This window comes from Euprymna scolopes, chromosome 17 (assembly GCF_053919585.1).
Source record: "Euprymna scolopes isolate OS-2025 chromosome 17, ASM5391958v1, whole genome shotgun sequence".
NCBI lineage: Eukaryota > Metazoa > Mollusca > Cephalopoda > Sepiida > Sepiolidae > Euprymna > Euprymna scolopes.
The window spans coordinates 18,842,067-18,862,069 of NC_136498.1; the positions used below are offsets into that span (position 1 = coordinate 18,842,067).

Sequence of the window (20,003 nt, forward strand, 5' to 3'; positions counted from 1 at the left end):
GCTTTGGCAACTTTGAAGAGAAGAATTCAGGAGAAAGCATATTTTTACTTTGAATAGGTATTTTCACGTTTTAACAGACACTATTACAAAGTGAGATTTTTGGTGAAAAATGTCGTTAAATTAACATGAAAATAAATTTATACATGGATTAAACAAAAAGGAAAACCATTAAATTTTTGCATACAAAATCGACTGAAGGCAAACCTGCTTTCATTTTCTTATATACTATGGTGAGAAAACAAAGTGAAACATTTTCTCCCATTAGTCTGTTATTATATAATTTATTACCCTACAAAAATGTAGGGTTTAAGGAAAAATAAGTCTATAGACTCCTTATTGTTCTTGACCACGGAAATCTTTAGGAAAAGGCGAAAGATTTATTCGCTAAAAATGACCAGGAACAAGAGTGGCCTTCATTTTGAGGGGCCCCAAGTTAGCTTGACAGCGTCGTTCAACAGGCGCGATCCTGAAATGTCATTTTGTCGAATTAATTAATTCAATTTTACAGATGTATATGATACTGCTTGATTACCAAATTATTCTATCTATTATATTTCTGCTAGTAGAGAGTATTTTAGAAAAAAATGAGACTATTTTAAAAAAAATCACATTTATCTCCCTGGCAGCCCCAGTTAATAAAGTTATCTTCCCCTGTATAATTCTAGGGGGTTCAGTAGGGTTGGAGCGTATAAAACAAGAGACGTACTGATTTATATCGGCTACATTTTCTACACTTTCTTTTAATAATCTGTCGCATAAAACGTACTTTTTAACAACGAAAAAATAAAAAAAAATAAAATAAAAAAAAACATTTTGTCACAAGCATATAACGTACATGACTCGCGTTCATTTTTACAATAGGCAAACATGGAGTATACACAAAAACGAAATCTATCTATGAACGCCTTGTTAAAAAATGTAAGTGCTTTGGCAACTTTGTAGAGAAGAATTCAAGAGAAAGCATATTTTTACTTTGAATAGGTATTTTCCCGTTTTAACAGACACTATTACAAAGTGAGATTTTTGGTGAAAAATGTCGTTAAATTAACATGAAAATAAATTTATACATGGATTAAACAAAAAGGAAAACCATTAAATTTTTGCATACAAAATCGACTGAAGGCAAACCTGCTTTCATTTTCTTATATACTATGGTGAGAAAACAAAGTGAAACATTTTCTCCCATTAGTCTGTTATTATATAATTTATTACCCTACAAAAATGTAGGGTTTAAGGAAAAATATGTCTATAGACTCCTTATTGTTCTTGACCACGGAAATCTTTAGGAAAAGGCGAAAGATTTATTCGCTAAAAATGACCAGGAACAAGAGTGGCCTTCATTTTGAGGGGCCCCAAGTTAGCTTGACAGCGTCGTTCAACAGGCGCGATCCTGAAATGTCATTTTGTCGAATTAATTAATTCAATTTTACAGATGTATATGATACTGCTTGATTACCAAATTATTCTATCTATTATATTTCTGCTAGTAGAGAGTATTTTAGAAAAAAATGAGACTATTTTAAAAAAAATCACATTTATCTCCCTGGCAGCCCCAGTTAATAAAGTTATCTTCCCCTGTATAATTCTAGGGGGTTCAGTAGGGTTGGAGCGTATAAAACAAGAAGAGACGTACTGATTTATATCGGCTACTTTTTCTACACTTTCTTTTAATAATCTGTCGCATAAAACGTACTTTTTAACAACGAAAAAAAAAAAAAAAAAAAAAAAAAAAACATTTTGTCACAAGCATATAACGTACATGACTCGCGTTCATTTTTACAATAGACAAACATGGAGTATACACAAAAACGAAATCTATCTATGAACGCCTCGTTAAAAAATGTAAGTGCTTTGGCAACTTTGAAGAGAAGAATTCAAGAGAAAGCATATTTTTACTTTGAATAGGTATTTTCCCGTTTTAACAGACACTATTACAAAGTGAGATTTTTGGTGAAAAATGTCGTTAAATTAACATGAAAATAAATTTATACATGGATTAAACAAAAAGGAAAACCATTAAATTTTTGCATACAAAATCGACTGAAGGCAAACCTGCTTTCATTTTCTTATATACTATGGTGAGAAAACAAAGTGAAACATTTTCTCCCATTAGTCTGTTATTATATAATTTATTACCCTACAAAAATGTAGGGTTTAAGGAAAAATAAGTCTATAGACTCCTTATTGTTCTTGACCACGGAAATCTTTAGGAAAAGGCGAAAGATTTATTCGCTAAAAATGACCAGGAACAAGAGTGGCCTTCATTTTGAGGGGCCCCAAGTTAGCTTGACAGCGTCGTTCAACAGGCGCGATCCTGAAATGTCATTTTGTCGAATTAATTAATTCAATTTTACAGATGTATATGATACTGCTTGATTACCAAATTATTCTATCTATTATATTTCTGCTAGTAGAGAGTATTTTAGAAAAAAATGAGACTATTTTAAAAAAAATCACATTTATCTCCCTGGCAGCCCCAGTTAATAAAGTTATCTTCCCCTGTATAATTCTAGGGGGTTCAGTAGGGTTGGAGCGTATAAAACAAGAAGAGACGTACTGATTTATATCGGCTACTTTTTCTACACTTTCTTTTAATAATCTGTCGCATAAAACGTACTTTTTAACAACGAAAAAAAAAAAAAAAAAAAAAAAAAAAAAAAAAACATTTTGTCACAAGCATATAACGTACATGACTCGCGTTCATTTTTACAATAGACAAACATGAAGTATACACAAAAACGAAATCTATCTATGAACGCCTCGTTAAAAAATGTAAGTGCTTTGGCAACTTTGAAGAGAAGAATTCAAGAGAAAGCATATTTTTACTTTGAATAGGTATTTTCCCGTTTTAACAGACACTATTACAAAGTGAGATTTTTGGTGAAAAATGTCGTTAAATTAACATGAAAATAAATTTATACATGGATTAAACAAAAAGGAAAACCATTAAATTTTTGCATACAAAATCGACTGAAGGCAAACCTGCTTTCATTTTCTTATATACTATGGTGAGAAAACAAAGTGAAACATTTTCTCCCATTAGTCTGTTATTATATAATTTATTACCCTACAAAAATGTAGGGTTTAAGGAAAAATAAGTCTATAGACTCCTTATTGTTCTTGACCACGGAAATCTTTAGGAAAAGGCGAAAGATTTATTCGCTAAAAATGACCAGGAACAAGAGTGGCCTTCATTTTGAGGGGCCCCAAGTTAGCTTGACAGCGTCGTTCAACAGGCGCGATCCTGAAATGTCATTTTGTCGAATTAATTAATTCAATTTTACAGATGTATATGATACTGCTTGATTACCAAATTATTCTATCTATTATATTTCTGCTAGTAGAGAGTATTTTAGAAAAAAATGAGACTATTTTAAAAAAAATCACATTTATCTCCCTGGCAGCCCCAGTTAATAAAGTTATCTTCCCCTGTATAATTCTAGGGGGTTCAGTAGGGTTGGAGCGTATAAAACAAGAAGAGACGTACTGATTTATATCGGCTACTTTTTCTACACTTTCTTTTAATAATCTGTCGCATAAAACGTACTTTTTAACAACGAAAAAAAAAAAAAAAAAAAAAAAAACATTTTGTCACAAGCATATAACGTACATGACTCGCGTTCATTTTTACAATAGACAAACATGGAGTATACACAAAAACGAAATCTATCTATGAACGCCTCGTTAAAAAATGTAAGTGCTTTGGCAACTTTGAAGAGAAGAATTCAAGAGAAAGCATATTTTTACTTTGAATAGGTATTTTCCCGTTTTAACAGACACTATTACAAAGTGAGATTTTTGGTGAAAAATGTCGTTAAATTAACATGAAAATAAATTTATACATGGATTAAACAAAAAGGAAAACCATTAAATTTTTGCATACAAAATCGACTGAAGGCAAACCTGCTTTCATTTTCTTATATACTATGGTGAGAAAACAAAGTGAAACATTTTCTCCCATTAGTCTGTTATTATATAATTTATTACCCTACAAAAATGTAGGGTTTAAGGAAAAATAAGTCTATAGACTCCTTATTGTTCTTGACCACGGAAATCTTTAGGAAAAGGCGAAAGATTTATTCGCTAAAAATGACCAGGAACAAGAGTGGCCTTCATTTTGAGGGGCCCCAAGTTAGCTTGACAGCGTCGTTCAACAGGCGCGATCCTGAAATGTCATTTTGTCGAATTAATTAATTCAATTTTACAGATGTATATGATACTGCTTGATTACCAAATTATTCTATCTATTATATTTCTGCTAGTAGAGAGTATTTTAGAAAAAAATGAGACTATTTTAAAAAAAATCACATTTATCTCCCTGGCAGCCCCAGTTAATAAAGTTATCTTCCCCTGTATAATTCTAGGGGGTTCAGTAGGGTTGGAGCGTATAAAACAAGAAGAGACGTACTGATTTATATCGGCTACTTTTTCTACACTTTCTTTTAATAATCTGTCGCATAAAACGTACTTTTTAACAACGAAAAAAAAAAAAAAAAAAAAAAAAAAAAACATTTTGTCACAAGCATATAACGTACATGACTCGCGTTCATTTTTACAATAGACAAACATGGAGTATACACAAAAACGAAATCTATCTATGAACGCCTCGTTAAAAAATGTAAGTGCTTTGGCAACTTTGAAGAGAAGAATTCAAGAGAAAGCATATTTTTACTTTGAATAGGTATTTTCCCGTTTTAACAGACACTATTACAAAGTGAGATTTTTGGTGAAAAATGTCGTTAAATTAACATGAAAATAAATTTATACATGGATTAAACAAAAAGGAAAACCATTAAATTTTTGCATACAAAATCGACTGAAGGCAAACCTGCTTTCATTTTCTTATATACTATGGTGAGAAAACAAAGTGAAACATTTTCTCCCATTAGTCTGTTATTATATAATTTATTACCCTACAAAAATGTAGGGTTTAAGGAAAAATAAGTCTATAGACTCCTTATTGTTCTTGACCACGGAAATCTTTAGGAAAAGGCGAAAGATTTATTCGCTAAAAATGACCAGGAACAAGAGTGGCCTTCATTTTGAGGGGCCCCAAGTTAGCTTGACAGCGTCGTTCAACAGGCGCGATCCTGAAATGTCATTTTGTCGAATTAATTAATTCAATTTTACAGATGTATATGATACTGCTTGATTACCAAATTATTCTATCTATTATATTTCTGCTAGTAGAGAGTATTTTAGAAAAAAATGAGACTATTTTAAAAAAAATCACATTTATCTCCCTGGCAGCCCCAGTTAATAAAGTTATCTTCCCCTGTATAATTCTAGGGGGTTCAGTAGGGTTGGAGCGTATAAAACAAGAAGAGACGTACTGATTTATATCGGCTACTTTTTCTACACTTTCTTTTAATAATCTGTCGCATAAAACGTACTTTTTAACAACGAAAAAAAAAAAAAAAAAAAAAAAAAAAAAAAAAACATTTTGTCACAAGCATATAACGTACATGACTCGCGTTCATTTTTACAATAGACAAACATGAAGTATACACAAAAACGAAATCTATCTATGAACGCCTCGTTAAAAAATGTAAGTGCTTTGGCAACTTTGAAGAGAAGAATTCAAGAGAAAGCATATTTTTACTTTGAATAGGTATTTTCCCGTTTTAACAGACACTATTACAAAGTGAGATTTTTGGTGAAAAATGTCGTTAAATTAACATGAAAATAAATTTATACATGGATTAAACAAAAAGGAAAACCATTAAATTTTTGCATACAAAATCGACTGAAGGCAAACCTGCTTTCATTTTCTTATATACTATGGTGAGAAAACAAAGTGAAACATTTTCTCCCATTAGTCTGTTATTATATAATTTATTACCCTACAAAAATGTAGGGTTTAAGGAAAAATAAGTCTATAGACTCCTTATTGTTCTTGACCACGGAAATCTTTAGGAAAAGGCGAAAGATTTATTCGCTAAAAATGACCAGGAACAAGAGTGGCCTTCATTTTGAGGGGCCCCAAGTTAGCTTGACAGCGTCGTTCAACAGGCGCGATCCTGAAATGTCATTTTGTCGAATTAATTAATTCAATTTTACAGATGTATATGATACTGCTTGATTACCAAATTATTCTATCTATTATATTTCTGCTAGTAGAGAGTATTTTAGAAAAAAATGAGACTATTTTAAAAAAAATCACATTTATCTCCCTGGCAGCCCCAGTTAATAAAGTTATCTTCCCCTGTATAATTCTAGGGGGTTCAGTAGGGTTGGAGCGTATAAAACAAGAAGAGACGTACTGATTTATATCGGCTACTTTTTCTACACTTTCTTTTAATAATCTGTCGCATAAAACGTACTTTTTAACAACGAAAAAAAAAAAAAAAAAAAAAAAAACATTTTGTCACAAGCATATAACGTACATGACTCGCGTTCATTTTTACAATAGACAAACATGGAGTATACACAAAAACGAAATCTATCTATGAACGCCTCGTTAAAAAATGTAAGTGCTTTGGCAACTTTGAAGAGAAGAATTCAAGAGAAAGCATATTTTTACTTTGAATAGGTATTTTCCCGTTTTAACAGACACTATTACAAAGTGAGATTTTTGGTGAAAAATGTCGTTAAATTAACATGAAAATAAATTTATACATGGATTAAACAAAAAGGAAAACCATTAAATTTTTGCATACAAAATCGACTGAAGGCAAACCTGCTTTCATTTTCTTATATACTATGGTGAGAAAACAAAGTGAAACATTTTCTCCCATTAGTCTGTTATTATATAATTTATTACCCTACAAAAATGTAGGGTTTAAGGAAAAATAAGTCTATAGACTCCTTATTGTTCTTGACCACGGAAATCTTTAGGAAAAGGCGAAAGATTTATTCGCTAAAAATGACCAGGAACAAGAGTGGCCTTCATTTTGAGGGGCCCCAAGTTAGCTTGACAGCGTCGTTCAACAGGCGCGATCCTGAAATGTCATTTTGTCGAATTAATTAATTCAATTTTACAGATGTATATGATACTGCTTGATTACCAAATTATTCTATCTATTATATTTCTGCTAGTAGAGAGTATTTTAGAAAAAAATGAGACTATTTTAAAAAAAATCACATTTATCTCCCTGGCAGCCCCAGTTAATAAAGTTATCTTCCCCTGTATAATTCTAGGGGGTTCAGTAGGGTTGGAGCGTATAAAACAAGAAGAGACGTACTGATTTATATCGGCTACTTTTTCTACACTTTCTTTTAATAATCTGTCGCATAAAACGTACTTTTTAACAACGAAAAAAAAAAAAAAAAAAAAAAAAAACATTTTGTCACAAGCATATAACGTACATGACTCGCGTTCATTTTTACAATAGACAAACATGGAGTATACACAAAAACGAAATCTATCTATGAACGCCTCGTTAAAAAATGTAAGTGCTTTGGCAACTTTGAAGAGAAGAATTCAAGAGAAAGCATATTTTTACTTTGAATAGGTATTTTCCCGTTTTAACAGACACTATTACAAAGTGAGATTTTTGGTGAAAAATGTCGTTAAATTAACATGAAAATAAATTTATACATGGATTAAACAAAAAGGAAAACCATTAAATTTTTGCATACAAAATCGACTGAAGGCAAACCTGCTTTCATTTTCTTATATACTATGGTGAGAAAACAAAGTGAAACATTTTCTCCCATTAGTCTGTTATTATATAATTTATTACCCTACAAAAATGTAGGGTTTAAGGAAAAATAAGTCTATAGACTCCTTATTGTTCTTGACCACGGAAATCTTTAGGAAAAGGCGAAAGATTTATTCGCTAAAAATGACCAGGAACAAGAGTGGCCTTCATTTTGAGGGGCCCCAAGTTAGCTTGACAGCGTCGTTCAACAGGCGCGATCCTGAAATGTCATTTTGTCGAATTAATTAATTCAATTTTACAGATGTATATGATACTGCTTGATTACCAAATTATTCTATCTATTATATTTCTGCTAGTAGAGAGTATTTTAGAAAAAAATGAGACTATTTTAAAAAAAATCACATTTATCTCCCTGGCAGCCCCAGTTAATAAAGTTATCTTCCCCTGTATAATTCTAGGGGGTTCAGTAGGGTTGGAGCGTATAAAACAAGAAGAGACGTACTGATTTATATCGGCTACTTTTTCTACACTTTCTTTTAATAATCTGTCGCATAAAACGTACTTTTTAACAACGAAAAAAAAAAAAAAAAAAAAAAAAAACATTTTGTCACAAGCATATAACGTACATGACTCGCGTTCATTTTTACAATAGACAAACATGGAGTATACACAAAAACGAAATCTATCTATGAACGCCTCGTTAAAAAATGTAAGTGCTTTGGCAACTTTGAAGAGAAGAATTCAAGAGAAAGCATATTTTTACTTTGAATAGGTATTTTCCCGTTTTAACAGACACTATTACAAAGTGAGATTTTTGGTGAAAAATGTCGTTAAATTAACATGAAAATAAATTTATACATGGATTAAACAAAAAGGAAAACCATTAAATTTTTGCATACAAAATCGACTGAAGGCAAACCTGCTTTCATTTTCTTATATACTATGGTGAGAAAACAAAGTGAAACATTTTCTCCCATTAGTCTGTTATTATATAATTTATTACCCTACAAAAATGTAGGGTTTAAGGAAAAATAAGTCTATAGACTCCTTATTGTTCTTGACCACGGAAATCTTTAGGAAAAGGCGAAAGATTTATTCGCTAAAAATGACCAGGAACAAGAGTGGCCTTCATTTTGAGGGGCCCCAAGTTAGCTTGACAGCGTCGTTCAACAGGCGCGATCCTGAAATGTCATTTTGTCGAATTAATTAATTCAATTTTACAGATGTATATGATACTGCTTGATTACCAAATTATTCTATCTATTATATTTCTGCTAGTAGAGAGTATTTTAGAAAAAAATGAGACTATTTTAAAAAAAATCACATTTATCTCCCTGGCAGCCCCAGTTAATAAAGTTATCTTCCCCTGTATAATTCTAGGGGGTTCAGTAGGGTTGGAGCGTATAAAACAAGAAGAGACGTACTGATTTATATCGGCTACTTTTTCTACACTTTCTTTTAATAATCTGTCGCATAAAACGTACTTTTTAACAACGAAAAAAAAAAAAAAAAAAAAAAAACATTTTGTCACAAGCATATAACGTACATGACTCGCGTTCATTTTTACAATAGACAAACATGGAGTATACACAAAAACGAAATCTATCTATGAACGCCTCGTTAAAAAATGTAAGTGCTTTGGCAACTTTGAAGAGAAGAATTCAAGAGAAAGCATATTTTTACTTTGAATAGGTATTTTCCCGTTTTAACAGACACTATTACAAAGTGAGATTTTTGGTGAAAAATGTCGTTAAATTAACATGAAAATAAATTTATACATGGATTAAACAAAAAGGAAAACCATTAAATTTTTGCATACAAAATCGACTGAAGGCAAACCTGCTTTCATTTTCTTATATACTATGGTGAGAAAACAAAGTGAAACATTTTCTCCCATTAGTCTGTTATTATATAATTTATTACCCTACAAAAATGTAGGGTTTAAGGAAAAATAAGTCTATAGACTCCTTATTGTTCTTGACCACGGAAATCTTTAGGAAAAGGCGAAAGATTTATTCGCTAAAAATGACCAGGAACAAGAGTGGCCTTCATTTTGAGGGGCCCCAAGTTAGCTTGACAGCGTCGTTCAACAGGCGCGATCCTGAAATGTCATTTTGTCGAATTAATTAATTCAATTTTACAGATGTATATGATACTGCTTGATTACCAAATTATTCTATCTATTATATTTCTGCTAGTAGAGAGTATTTTAGAAAAAAATGAGACTATTTAAAAAAAAATCACATTTATCTCCCTGGCAGCCCCAGTTAATAAAGTTATCTTCCCCTGTATAATTCTAGGGGGTTCAGTAGGGTTGGAGCGTATAAAACAAGAAGAGACGTACTGATTTATATCGGCTACTTTTTCTACACTTTCTTTTAATAATCTGTCGCATAAAACGTACTTTTTAACAACGAAAAAAAAAAAAAAAAAAAAAAAAAAACATTTTGTCACAAGCATATAACGTACATGACTCGCGTTCATTTTTACAATAGACAAACATGGAGTATACACAAAAACGAAATCTATCTATGAACGCCTCGTTAAAAAATGTAAGTGCTTTGGCAACTTTGAAGAGAAGAATTCAAGAGAAAGCATATTTTTACTTTGAATAGGTATTTTCCCGTTTTAACAGACACTATTACAAAGTGAGATTTTTGGTGAAAAATGTCGTTAAATTAACATGAAAATAAATTTATACATGGATTAAACAAAAAGGAAAACCATTAAATTTTTGCATACAAAATCGACTGAAGGCAAACCTGCTTTCATTTTCTTATATACTATGGTGAGAAAACAAAGTGAAACATTTTCTCCCATTAGTCTGTTATTATATAATTTATTACCCTACAAAAATGTAGGGTTTAAGGAAAAATAAGTCTATAGACTCCTTATTGTTCTTGACCACGGAAATCTTTAGGAAAAGGCGAAAGATTTATTCGCTAAAAATGACCAGGAACAAGAGTGGCCTTCATTTTGAGGGGCCCCAAGTTAGCTTGACAGCGTCGTTCAACAGGCGCGATCCTGAAATGTCATTTTGTCGAATTAATTAATTCAATTTTACAGATGTATATGATACTGCTTGATTACCAAATTATTCTATCTATTATATTTCTGCTAGTAGAGAGTATTTTAGAAAAAAATGAGACTATTTAAAAAAAAATCACATTTATCTCCCTGGCAGCCCCAGTTAATAAAGTTATCTTCCCCTGTATAATTCTAGGGGGTTCAGTAGGGTTGGAGCGTATAAAACAAGAAGAGACGTACTGATTTATATCGGCTACTTTTTCTACACTTTCTTTTAATAATCTGTCGCATAAAACGTACTTTTTAACAACGAAAAAAAAAAAAAAAAAAAAAAAAAAAACATTTTGTCACAAGCATATAACGTACATGACTCGCGTTCATTTTTACAATAGACAAACATGGAGTATACACAAAAACGAAATCTATCTATGAACGCCTCGTTAAAAAATGTAAGTGCTTTGGCAACTTTGAAGAGAAGAATTCAAGAGAAAGCATATTTTTACTTTGAATAGGTATTTTCCCGTTTTAACAGACACTATTACAAAGTGAGATTTTTGGTGAAAAATGTCGTTAAATTAACATGAAAATAAATTTATACATGGATTAAACAAAAAGGAAAACCATTAAATTTTTGCATACAAAATCGACTGAAGGCAAACCTGCTTTCATTTTCTTATATACTATGGTGAGAAAACAAAGTGAAACATTTTCTCCCATTAGTCTGTTATTATATAATTTATTACCCTACAAAAATGTAGGGTTTAAGGAAAAATAAGTCTATAGACTCCTTATTGTTCTTGACCACGGAAATCTTTAGGAAAAGGCGAAAGATTTATTCGCTAAAAATGACCAGGAACAAGAGTGGCCTTCATTTTGAGGGGCCCCAAGTTAGCTTGACAGCGTCGTTCAACAGGCGCGATCCTGAAATGTCATTTTGTCGAATTAATTAATTCAATTTTACAGATGTATATGATACTGCTTGATTACCAAATTATTCTATCTATTATATTTCTGCTAGTAGAGAGTATTTTAGAAAAAAATGAGACTATTTAAAAAAAAATCACATTTATCTCCCTGGCAGCCCCAGTTAATAAAGTTATCTTCCCCTGTATAATTCTAGGGGGTTCAGTAGGGTTGGAGCGTATAAAACAAGAAGAGACGTACTGATTTATATCGGCTACTTTTTCTACACTTTCTTTTAATAATCTGTCGCATAAAACGTACTTTTTAACAACGAAAAAAAAAAAAAAAAAACATTTTGTCACAAGCATATAACGTACATGACTCGCGTTCATTTTTACAATAGACAAACATGGAGTATACACAAAAACGAAATCTATCTATGAACGCCTCGTTAAAAAATGTAAGTGCTTTGGCAACTTTGAAGAGAAGAATTCAAGAGAAAGCATATTTTTACTTTGAATAGGTATTTTCCCGTTTTAACAGACACTATTACAAAGTGAGATTTTTGGTGAAAAATGTCGTTAAATTAACATGAAAATAAATTTATACATGGATTAAACAAAAAGGAAAACCATTAAATTTTTGCATACAAAATCGACTGAAGGCAAACCTGCTTTCATTTTCTTATATACTATGGTGAGAAAACAAAGTGAAACATTTTCTCCCATTAGTCTGTTATTATATAATTTATTACCCTACAAAAATGTAGGGTTTAAGGAAAAATAAGTCTATAGACTCCTTATTGTTCTTGACCACGGAAATCTTTAGGAAAAGGCGAAAGATTTATTCGCTAAAAATGACCAGGAACAAGAGTGGCCTTCATTTTGAGGGGCCCCAAGTTAGCTTGACAGCGTCGTTCAACAGGCGCGATCCTGAAATGTCATTTTGTCGAATTAATTAATTCAATTTTACAGATGTATATGATACTGCTTGATTACCAAATTATTCTATCTATTATATTTCTGCTAGTAGAGAGTATTTTAGAAAAAAATGAGACTATTTTAAAAAAAATCACATTTATCTCCCTGGCAGCCCCAGTTAATAAAGTTATCTTCCCCTGTATAATTCTAGGGGGTTCAGTAGGGTTGGAGCGTATAAAACAAGAAGAGACGTACTGATTTATATCGGCTACTTTTTCTACACTTTCTTTTAATAATCTGTCGCATAAAACGTACTTTTTAACAACGAAAAAAAAAAAAAAAAAAAAAAAACATTTTGTCACAAGCATATAACGTACATGACTCGCGTTCATTTTTACAATAGACAAACATGGAGTATACACAAAAACGAAATCTATCTATGAACGCCTCGTTAAAAAATGTAAGTGCTTTGGCAACTTTGAAGAGAAGAATTCAAGAGAAAGCATATTTTTACTTTGAATAGGTATTTTCCCGTTTTAACAGACACTATTACAAAGTGAGATTTTTGGTGAAAAATGTCGTTAAATTAACATGAAAATAAATTTATACATGGATTAAACAAAAAGGAAAACCATTAAATTTTTGCATACAAAATCGACTGAAGGCAAACCTGCTTTCATTTTCTTATATACTATGGTGAGAAAACAAAGTGAAACATTTTCTCCCATTAGTCTGTTATTATATAATTTATTACCCTACAAAAATGTAGGGTTTAAGGAAAAATAAGTCTATAGACTCCTTATTGTTCTTGACCACGGAAATCTTTAGGAAAAGGCGAAAGATTTATTCGCTAAAAATGACCAGGAACAAGAGTGGCCTTCATTTTGAGGGGCCCCAAGTTAGCTTGACAGCGTCGTTCAACAGGCGCGATCCTGAAATGTCATTTTGTCGAATTAATTAATTCAATTTTACAGATGTATATGATACTGCTTGATTACCAAATTATTCTATCTATTATATTTCTGCTAGTAGAGAGTATTTTAGAAAAAAATGAGACTATTTTAAAAAAAATCACATTTATCTCCCTGGCAGCCCCAGTTAATAAAGTTATCTTCCCCTGTATAATTCTAGGGGGTTCAGTAGGGTTGGAGCGTATAAAACAAGAAGAGACGTACTGATTTATATCGGCTACTTTTTCTACACTTTCTTTTAATAATCTGTCGCATAAAACGTACTTTTTAACAACGAAAAAAAAAAAAAAAAAAAAAAAAAACATTTTGTCACAAGCATATAACGTACATGACTCGCGTTCATTTTTACAATAGACAAACATGGAGTATACACAAAAACGAAATCTATCTATGAACGCCTCGTTAAAAAATGTAAGTGCTTTGGCAACTTTGAAGAGAAGAATTCAAGAGAAAGCATATTTTTACTTTGAATAGGTATTTTCCCGTTTTAACAGACACTATTACAAAGTGAGATTTTTGGTGAAAAATGTCGTTAAATTAACATGAAAATAAATTTATACATGGATTAAACAAAAAGGAAAACCATTAAATTTTTGCATACAAAATCGACTGAAGGCAAACCTGCTTTCATTTTCTTATATACTATGGTGAGAAAACAAAGTGAAACATTTTCTCCCATTAGTCTGTTATTATATAATTTATTACCCTACAAAAATGTAGGGTTTAAGGAAAAATAAGTCTATAGACTCCTTATTGTTCTTGACCACGGAAATCTTTAGGAAAAGGCGAAAGATTTATTCGCTAAAAATGACCAGGAACAAGAGTGGCCTTCATTTTGAGGGGCCCCAAGTTAGCTTGACAGCGTCGTTCAACAGGCGCGATCCTGAAATGTCATTTTGTCGAATTAATTAATTCAATTTTACAGATGTATATGATACTGCTTGATTACCAAATTATTCTATCTATTATATTTCTGCTAGTAGAGAGTATTTTAGAAAAAAATGAGACTATTTTAAAAAAAATCACATTTATCTCCCTGGCAGCCCCAGTTAATAAAGTTATCTTCCCCTGTATAATTCTAGGGGGTTCAGTAGGGTTGGAGCGTATAAAACAAGAAGAGACGTACTGATTTATATCGGCTACTTTTTCTACACTTTCTTTTAATAATCTGTCGCATAAAACGTACTTTTTAACAACGAAAAAAAAAAAAAAAAAAAAAAAAAACATTTTGTCACAAGCATATAACGTACATGACTCGCGTTCATTTTTACAATAGACAAACATGGAGTATACACAAAAACGAAATCTATCTATGAACGCCTCGTTAAAAAATGTAAGTGCTTTGGCAACTTTGAAGAGAAGAATTCAAGAGAAAGCATATTTTTACTTTGAATAGGTATTTTCCCGTTTTAACAGACACTATTACAAAGTGAGATTTTTGGTGAAAAATGTCGTTAAATTAACATGAAAATAAATTTATACATGGATTAAACAAAAAGGAAAACCATTAAATTTTTGCATACAAAATCGACTGAAGGCAAACCTGCTTTCATTTTCTTATATACTATGGTGAGAAAACAAAGTGAAACATTTTCTCCCATTAGTCTGTTATTATATAATTTATTACCCTACAAAAATGTAGGGTTTAAGGAAAAATAAGTCTATAGACTCCTTATTGTTCTTGACCACGGAAATCTTTAGGAAAAGGCGAAAGATTTATTCGCTAAAAATGACCAGGAACAAGAGTGGCCTTCATTTTGAGGGGCCCCAAGTTAGCTTGACAGCGTCGTTCAACAGGCGCGATCCTGAAATGTCATTTTGTCGAATTAATTAATTCAATTTTACAGATGTATATGATACTGCTTGATTACCAAATTATTCTATCTATTATATTTCTGCTAGTAGAGAGTATTTTAGAAAAAAATGAGACTATTTAAAAAAAAATCACATTTATCTCCCTGGCAGCCCCAGTTAATAAAGTTATCTTCCCCTGTATAATTCTAGGGGGTTCAGTAGGGTTGGAGCGTATAAAACAAGAAGAGACGTACTGATTTATATCGGCTACTTTTTCTACACTTTCTTTTAATAATCTGTCGCATAAAACGTACTTTTTAACAACGAAAAAAAAAAAAAAAAAAAAAAACATTTTGTCACAAGCATATAACGTACATGACTCGCGTTCATTTTTACAATAGACAAACATGGAGTATACACAAAAACGAAATCTATCTATGAACGCCTCGTTAAAAAATGTAAGTGCTTTGGCAACTTTGAAGAGAAGAATTCAAGAGAAAGCATATTTTTACTTTGAATAGGTATTTTCCCGTTTTAACAGACACTATTACAAAGTGAGATTTTTGGTGAAAAATGTCGTTAAATTAACATGAAAATAAATTTATACATGGATTTAACAAAAAGGAAAACCATTAAATTTTTGCATACAAAATCGACTGAAGGCAAACCTGCTTTCATTTTCTTATATACTATGGTGAGAAAACAAAGTGAAACATTTTCTCCCATTAGTCTGTTATTATATAATTTATTACCCTACAAAAATGTAGGGTTTAAGGAAAAATAAGTCTATAGACTCCTTATTGTTCTTGACCACGGAAATCTTTAGGAAAAGGCGAAAGATTTATTCGCTAAAAATGACCAGGAACAAGAGTGGCCTTCATTTTGAGGGGCCCCAAGTTAGCTTGACAGCGTCGTTCAACAGGCGCGATCCTGAAATGTCATTTTGTCGAATTAATTAATTCAATTTTACAGATGTATATGATACTGCTTGATTACCAAATTATTCTATCTATTATATTTCTGCTAGTAGAGAGTATTTTAGAAAAAAATGAGACTATTTTTAAAAAAATCACATTTATCTCCCTGGCAGCCCCAGTTAATAAAGTTATCTTCCCCTGTATAATTCTAGGGGGTTCAGTAGGGTTGGAGCGTATAAAACAAGAAGAGACGTACTGATTTATATCGGCTACTTTTTCTACACTTTCTTTTAATAATCTGTCGCATAAAACGTACTTTTTAACAACGAAAAAAAAAAAAAAAAAAAAAACATTTTGTCACAAGCATATAACGTACATGACTCGCGTTCATTTTTACAATAGACAAACATGGAGTATACACAAAAACGAAATCTATCTATGAACGCCTCGTTAAAAAATGTAAGTGCTTTGGCAACTTTGAAGAGAAGAATTCAAGAGAAAGCATATTTTTACTTTGAATAGGTATTTTCCCGTTTTAACAGACACTATTACAAAGTGAGATTTTTGGTGAAAAATGTCGTTAAATTAACATGAAAATAAATTTATACATGGATTAAACAAAAAGGAAAACCATTAAATTTTTGCATACAAAATCGACTGAAGGCAAACCTGCTTTCATTTTCTTATATACTATGGTGAGAAAACAAAGTGAAACATTTTCTCCCATTAGTCTGTTATTATATAATTTATTACCCTACAAAAATGTAGGGTTTAAGGAAAAATAAGTCTATAGACTCCTTATTGTTCTTGACCACGGAAATCTTTAGGAAAAGGCGAAAGATTTATTCGCTAAAAATGACCAGGAACAAGAGTGGCCTTCATTTTGAGGGGCCCCAAGTTAGCTTGACAGCGTCGTTCAACAGGCGCGATCCTGAAATGTCATTTTGTCGAATTAATTAATTCAATTTTACAGATGTATATGATACTGCTTGATTACCAAATTATTCTATCTATTATATTTCTGCTAGTAGAGAGTATTTTAGAAAAAAATGAGACTATTTTAAAAAAAATCACATTTATCTCCCTGGCAGCCCCAGTTAATAAAGTTATCTTCCCCTGTATAATTCTAGGGGGTTCAGTAGGGTTGGAGCGTATAAAACAAGAAGAGACGTACTGATTTATATCGGCTACTTTTTCTACACTTTCTTTTAATAATCTGTCGCATAAAACGTACTTTTTAACAACGAAAAAAAAAAAAAAAACATTTTGTCACAAGCATATAACGTACATGACTCGCGTTCATTTTTACAATAGACAAACATGGAGTATACACAAAAACGAAATCTATCTATGAACGCCTCGTTAAAAAATGTAAGTGCTTTGGCAACTTTGAAGAGAAGAATTCAAGAGAAAGCATATTTTTACTTTGAATAGGTATTTTCCCGTTTTAACAGACACTATTACAAAGTGAGATTTTTGGTGAAAAATGTCGTTAAATTAACATGAAAATAAATTTATACATGGATTAAACAAAAAGGAAAACCATTAAATTTTTGCATACAAAATCGACTGAAGGCAAACCTGCTTTCATTTTCTTATATACTATGGTGAGAAAACAAAGTGAAACATTTTCTCCCATTAGTCTGTTATTATATAATTTATTACCCTACAAAAATGTAGGGTTTAAGGAAAAATAAGTCTATAGACTCCTTATTGTTCTTGACCACGGAAATCTTTAGGAAAAGGCGAAAGATTTATTCGCTAAAAATGACCAGGAACAAGAGTGGCCTTCATTTTGAGGGGCCCCAAGTTAGCTTGACAGCGTCGTTCAACAGGCGCGATCCTGAAATGTCATTTTGTCGAATTAATTAATTCAATTTTACAGATGTATATGATACTGCTTGATTACCAAATTATTCTATCTATTATATTTCTGCTAGTAGAGAGTATTTTAGAAAAAAATGAGACTATTTAAAAAAAAATCACATTTATCTCCCTGGCAGCCCCAGTTAATAAAGTTATCTTCCCCTGTATAATTCTAGGGGGTTCAGTAGGGTTGGAGCGTATAAAACAAGAAGAGACGTACTGATTTATATCGGCTACTTTTTCTACACTTTCTTTTAATAATCTGTCGCATAAAACGTACTTTTTAACAACGAAAAAAAAAACAAAAAAAAAACATTTTGTCACAAGCATATAACGTACATGACTCGCGTTCATTTTTACAATAGACAAACATGGAGTATACACAAAAACGAAATCTATCTATGAACGCCTCGTTAAAAAATGTAAGTGCTTTGGCAACTTTGAAGAGAAGAATTCAAGAGAAAGCATATTTTTACTTTGAATAGGTATTTTCCCGTTTTAACAGACACTATTACAAAGTGAGATTTTTGGTGAAAAATGTCGTTAAATTAACATGAAAATAAATTTATACATGGATTAAACAAAAAGGAAAACCATTAAATTTTTGCATACAAAATCGACTGAAGGCAAACCTGCTTTCATTTTCTTATATACTATGGTGAGAAAACAAAGTGAAACATTTTCTCCCATTAGTCTGTTATTATATAATTTATTACCCTACAAAAATGTAGGGTTTAAGGAAAAATAAGTCTATAGACTCCTTATTGTTCTTGACCACGGAAATCTTTAGGAAAAGGCGAAAGATTTATTCGCTAAAAATGACCAGGAACAAGAGTGGCCTTCATTTTGAGGGGCCCCAAGTTAGCTTGACAGCGTCGTTCAACAGGCGCGATCCTGAAATGTCATTTTGTCGAATTAATTAATTCAATTTTACAGATGTATATGATACTGCTTGATTACCAAATTATTCTATCTATTATATTTCTGCTAGTAGAGAGTATTTTAGAAAAAAATGAGACTATTTTAAAAAAAATCACATTTATCTCCCTGGCAGCCCCAGTTAATAAAGTTATCTTCCCCTGTATAATTCTAGGGGGTTCAGTAGGGTTGGAGCGTATAAAACAAGAAGAGACGTACTGATTTATATCGGCTACTTTTTCTACACTTTCTTTTAATAATCTGTCGCATAAAACGTACTTTTTAACAACGAAAAAAAAAAAAAAAACATTTTGTCACAAGCATATAACGTACATGACTCGCGTTCATTTTTACAATAGACAAACATGGAGTATACACAAAAACGAAATCTATCTATGAACGCCTCGTTAAAAAATGTAAGTGCTTTGGCAACTTTGAAGAGAAGAATTCAAGAGAAAGCATATTTTTACTTTGAATAGGTATTTTCCCGTTTTAACAGACACTATTACAAAGTGAGATTTTTGGTGAAAAATGTCGTTAAATTAACATGAAAATAAATTTATACATGGATTAAACAAAAAGGAAAACCATTAAATTTTTGCATACAAAATCGACTGAAGGCAAACCTGCTTTCATTTTCTTATATACTATGGTGAGAAAACAAAGTGAAACATTTTCTCCCATTAGTCTGTTATTATATAATTTATTACCCTACAAAAATGTAGGGTTTAAGGAAAAATAAGTCTATAGACTCCTTATTGTTCTTGACCACGGAAATCTTTAGGAAAAGGCGAAAGATTTATTCGCTAAAAATGACCAGGAACAAGAGTGGCCTTCATTTTGAGGGGCCCCAAGTTAGCTTGACAGCGTCGTTCAACAGGCGCGATCCTGAAATGTCATTTTGTCGAATTAATTAATTCAATTTTACAGATGTATATGATACTGCTTGATTACCAAATTATTCTATCTATTATATTTCTGCTAGTAGAGAGTATTTTAGAAAAAAATGAGACTATTTTAAAAAAAATCACATTTATCTCCCTGGCAGCCCCAGTTAATAAAGTTATCTTCCCCTGTATAATT

The 20,003-nt window shown here is 31.5% G+C and overlaps 22 non-coding genes across 22 annotated transcripts; all 22 read right to left on the minus strand.

The window, feature by feature from the left end:
- Positions 1-286: 286 nt before the first annotated feature.
- On the minus strand, positions 287-410 carry LOC145297299 (U5 spliceosomal RNA). Its single transcript, XR_013870155.1, has one exon. It is a non-coding gene; the product is annotated as a U5 spliceosomal RNA (small nuclear RNA).
- An 800-nt stretch (positions 411-1,210) lies between these two features.
- On the minus strand, positions 1,211-1,334 carry LOC145297266 (U5 spliceosomal RNA). Its single transcript, XR_013870124.1, has one exon. It is a non-coding gene; the product is annotated as a U5 spliceosomal RNA (small nuclear RNA).
- An 800-nt stretch (positions 1,335-2,134) lies between these two features.
- On the minus strand, positions 2,135-2,258 carry LOC145297300 (U5 spliceosomal RNA). The gene has a single exon (XR_013870156.1). It is a non-coding gene; the product is annotated as a U5 spliceosomal RNA (small nuclear RNA).
- Positions 2,259-3,064: 806 nt separating this feature from the next.
- Positions 3,065-3,188, minus strand: LOC145297301 (U5 spliceosomal RNA). Its single transcript, XR_013870157.1, has one exon. It is a non-coding gene; the product is annotated as a U5 spliceosomal RNA (small nuclear RNA).
- A 797-nt stretch (positions 3,189-3,985) lies between these two features.
- On the minus strand, positions 3,986-4,109 carry LOC145297302 (U5 spliceosomal RNA). Its single transcript, XR_013870158.1, has one exon. It is a non-coding gene; the product is annotated as a U5 spliceosomal RNA (small nuclear RNA).
- Positions 4,110-4,910: 801 nt separating this feature from the next.
- LOC145297303 (U5 spliceosomal RNA) lies at positions 4,911-5,034 on the minus strand. Its single transcript, XR_013870159.1, has one exon. It is a non-coding gene; the product is annotated as a U5 spliceosomal RNA (small nuclear RNA).
- Positions 5,035-5,840: 806 nt separating this feature from the next.
- On the minus strand, positions 5,841-5,964 carry LOC145297304 (U5 spliceosomal RNA). Its single transcript, XR_013870160.1, has one exon. It is a non-coding gene; the product is annotated as a U5 spliceosomal RNA (small nuclear RNA).
- Positions 5,965-6,761: 797 nt separating this feature from the next.
- On the minus strand, positions 6,762-6,885 carry LOC145297305 (U5 spliceosomal RNA). Its single transcript, XR_013870161.1, has one exon. It is a non-coding gene; the product is annotated as a U5 spliceosomal RNA (small nuclear RNA).
- Positions 6,886-7,683: 798 nt separating this feature from the next.
- Positions 7,684-7,807, minus strand: LOC145297306 (U5 spliceosomal RNA). The gene has a single exon (XR_013870162.1). It is a non-coding gene; the product is annotated as a U5 spliceosomal RNA (small nuclear RNA).
- A 798-nt stretch (positions 7,808-8,605) lies between these two features.
- LOC145297307 (U5 spliceosomal RNA) lies at positions 8,606-8,729 on the minus strand. Its single transcript, XR_013870163.1, has one exon. It is a non-coding gene; the product is annotated as a U5 spliceosomal RNA (small nuclear RNA).
- Positions 8,730-9,525: 796 nt separating this feature from the next.
- On the minus strand, positions 9,526-9,649 carry LOC145297308 (U5 spliceosomal RNA). The gene has a single exon (XR_013870164.1). It is a non-coding gene; the product is annotated as a U5 spliceosomal RNA (small nuclear RNA).
- Positions 9,650-10,448: 799 nt separating this feature from the next.
- On the minus strand, positions 10,449-10,572 carry LOC145297310 (U5 spliceosomal RNA). Its single transcript, XR_013870165.1, has one exon. It is a non-coding gene; the product is annotated as a U5 spliceosomal RNA (small nuclear RNA).
- Positions 10,573-11,372: 800 nt separating this feature from the next.
- On the minus strand, positions 11,373-11,496 carry LOC145297311 (U5 spliceosomal RNA). The gene has a single exon (XR_013870166.1). It is a non-coding gene; the product is annotated as a U5 spliceosomal RNA (small nuclear RNA).
- Positions 11,497-12,286: 790 nt separating this feature from the next.
- Positions 12,287-12,410, minus strand: LOC145297312 (U5 spliceosomal RNA). The gene has a single exon (XR_013870167.1). It is a non-coding gene; the product is annotated as a U5 spliceosomal RNA (small nuclear RNA).
- A 796-nt stretch (positions 12,411-13,206) lies between these two features.
- Positions 13,207-13,330, minus strand: LOC145297313 (U5 spliceosomal RNA). The gene has a single exon (XR_013870168.1). It is a non-coding gene; the product is annotated as a U5 spliceosomal RNA (small nuclear RNA).
- A 798-nt stretch (positions 13,331-14,128) lies between these two features.
- Positions 14,129-14,252, minus strand: LOC145297314 (U5 spliceosomal RNA). The gene has a single exon (XR_013870169.1). It is a non-coding gene; the product is annotated as a U5 spliceosomal RNA (small nuclear RNA).
- Positions 14,253-15,050: 798 nt separating this feature from the next.
- Positions 15,051-15,174, minus strand: LOC145297315 (U5 spliceosomal RNA). Its single transcript, XR_013870170.1, has one exon. It is a non-coding gene; the product is annotated as a U5 spliceosomal RNA (small nuclear RNA).
- A 795-nt stretch (positions 15,175-15,969) lies between these two features.
- On the minus strand, positions 15,970-16,093 carry LOC145297316 (U5 spliceosomal RNA). The gene has a single exon (XR_013870171.1). It is a non-coding gene; the product is annotated as a U5 spliceosomal RNA (small nuclear RNA).
- A 794-nt stretch (positions 16,094-16,887) lies between these two features.
- On the minus strand, positions 16,888-17,011 carry LOC145297317 (U5 spliceosomal RNA). Its single transcript, XR_013870172.1, has one exon. It is a non-coding gene; the product is annotated as a U5 spliceosomal RNA (small nuclear RNA).
- A 788-nt stretch (positions 17,012-17,799) lies between these two features.
- Positions 17,800-17,923, minus strand: LOC145297318 (U5 spliceosomal RNA). The gene has a single exon (XR_013870173.1). It is a non-coding gene; the product is annotated as a U5 spliceosomal RNA (small nuclear RNA).
- Positions 17,924-18,716: 793 nt separating this feature from the next.
- On the minus strand, positions 18,717-18,840 carry LOC145297319 (U5 spliceosomal RNA). The gene has a single exon (XR_013870174.1). It is a non-coding gene; the product is annotated as a U5 spliceosomal RNA (small nuclear RNA).
- A 788-nt stretch (positions 18,841-19,628) lies between these two features.
- LOC145297320 (U5 spliceosomal RNA) lies at positions 19,629-19,752 on the minus strand. Its single transcript, XR_013870175.1, has one exon. It is a non-coding gene; the product is annotated as a U5 spliceosomal RNA (small nuclear RNA).
- Between the last annotated feature and the right edge of the window lie 251 nt (positions 19,753-20,003).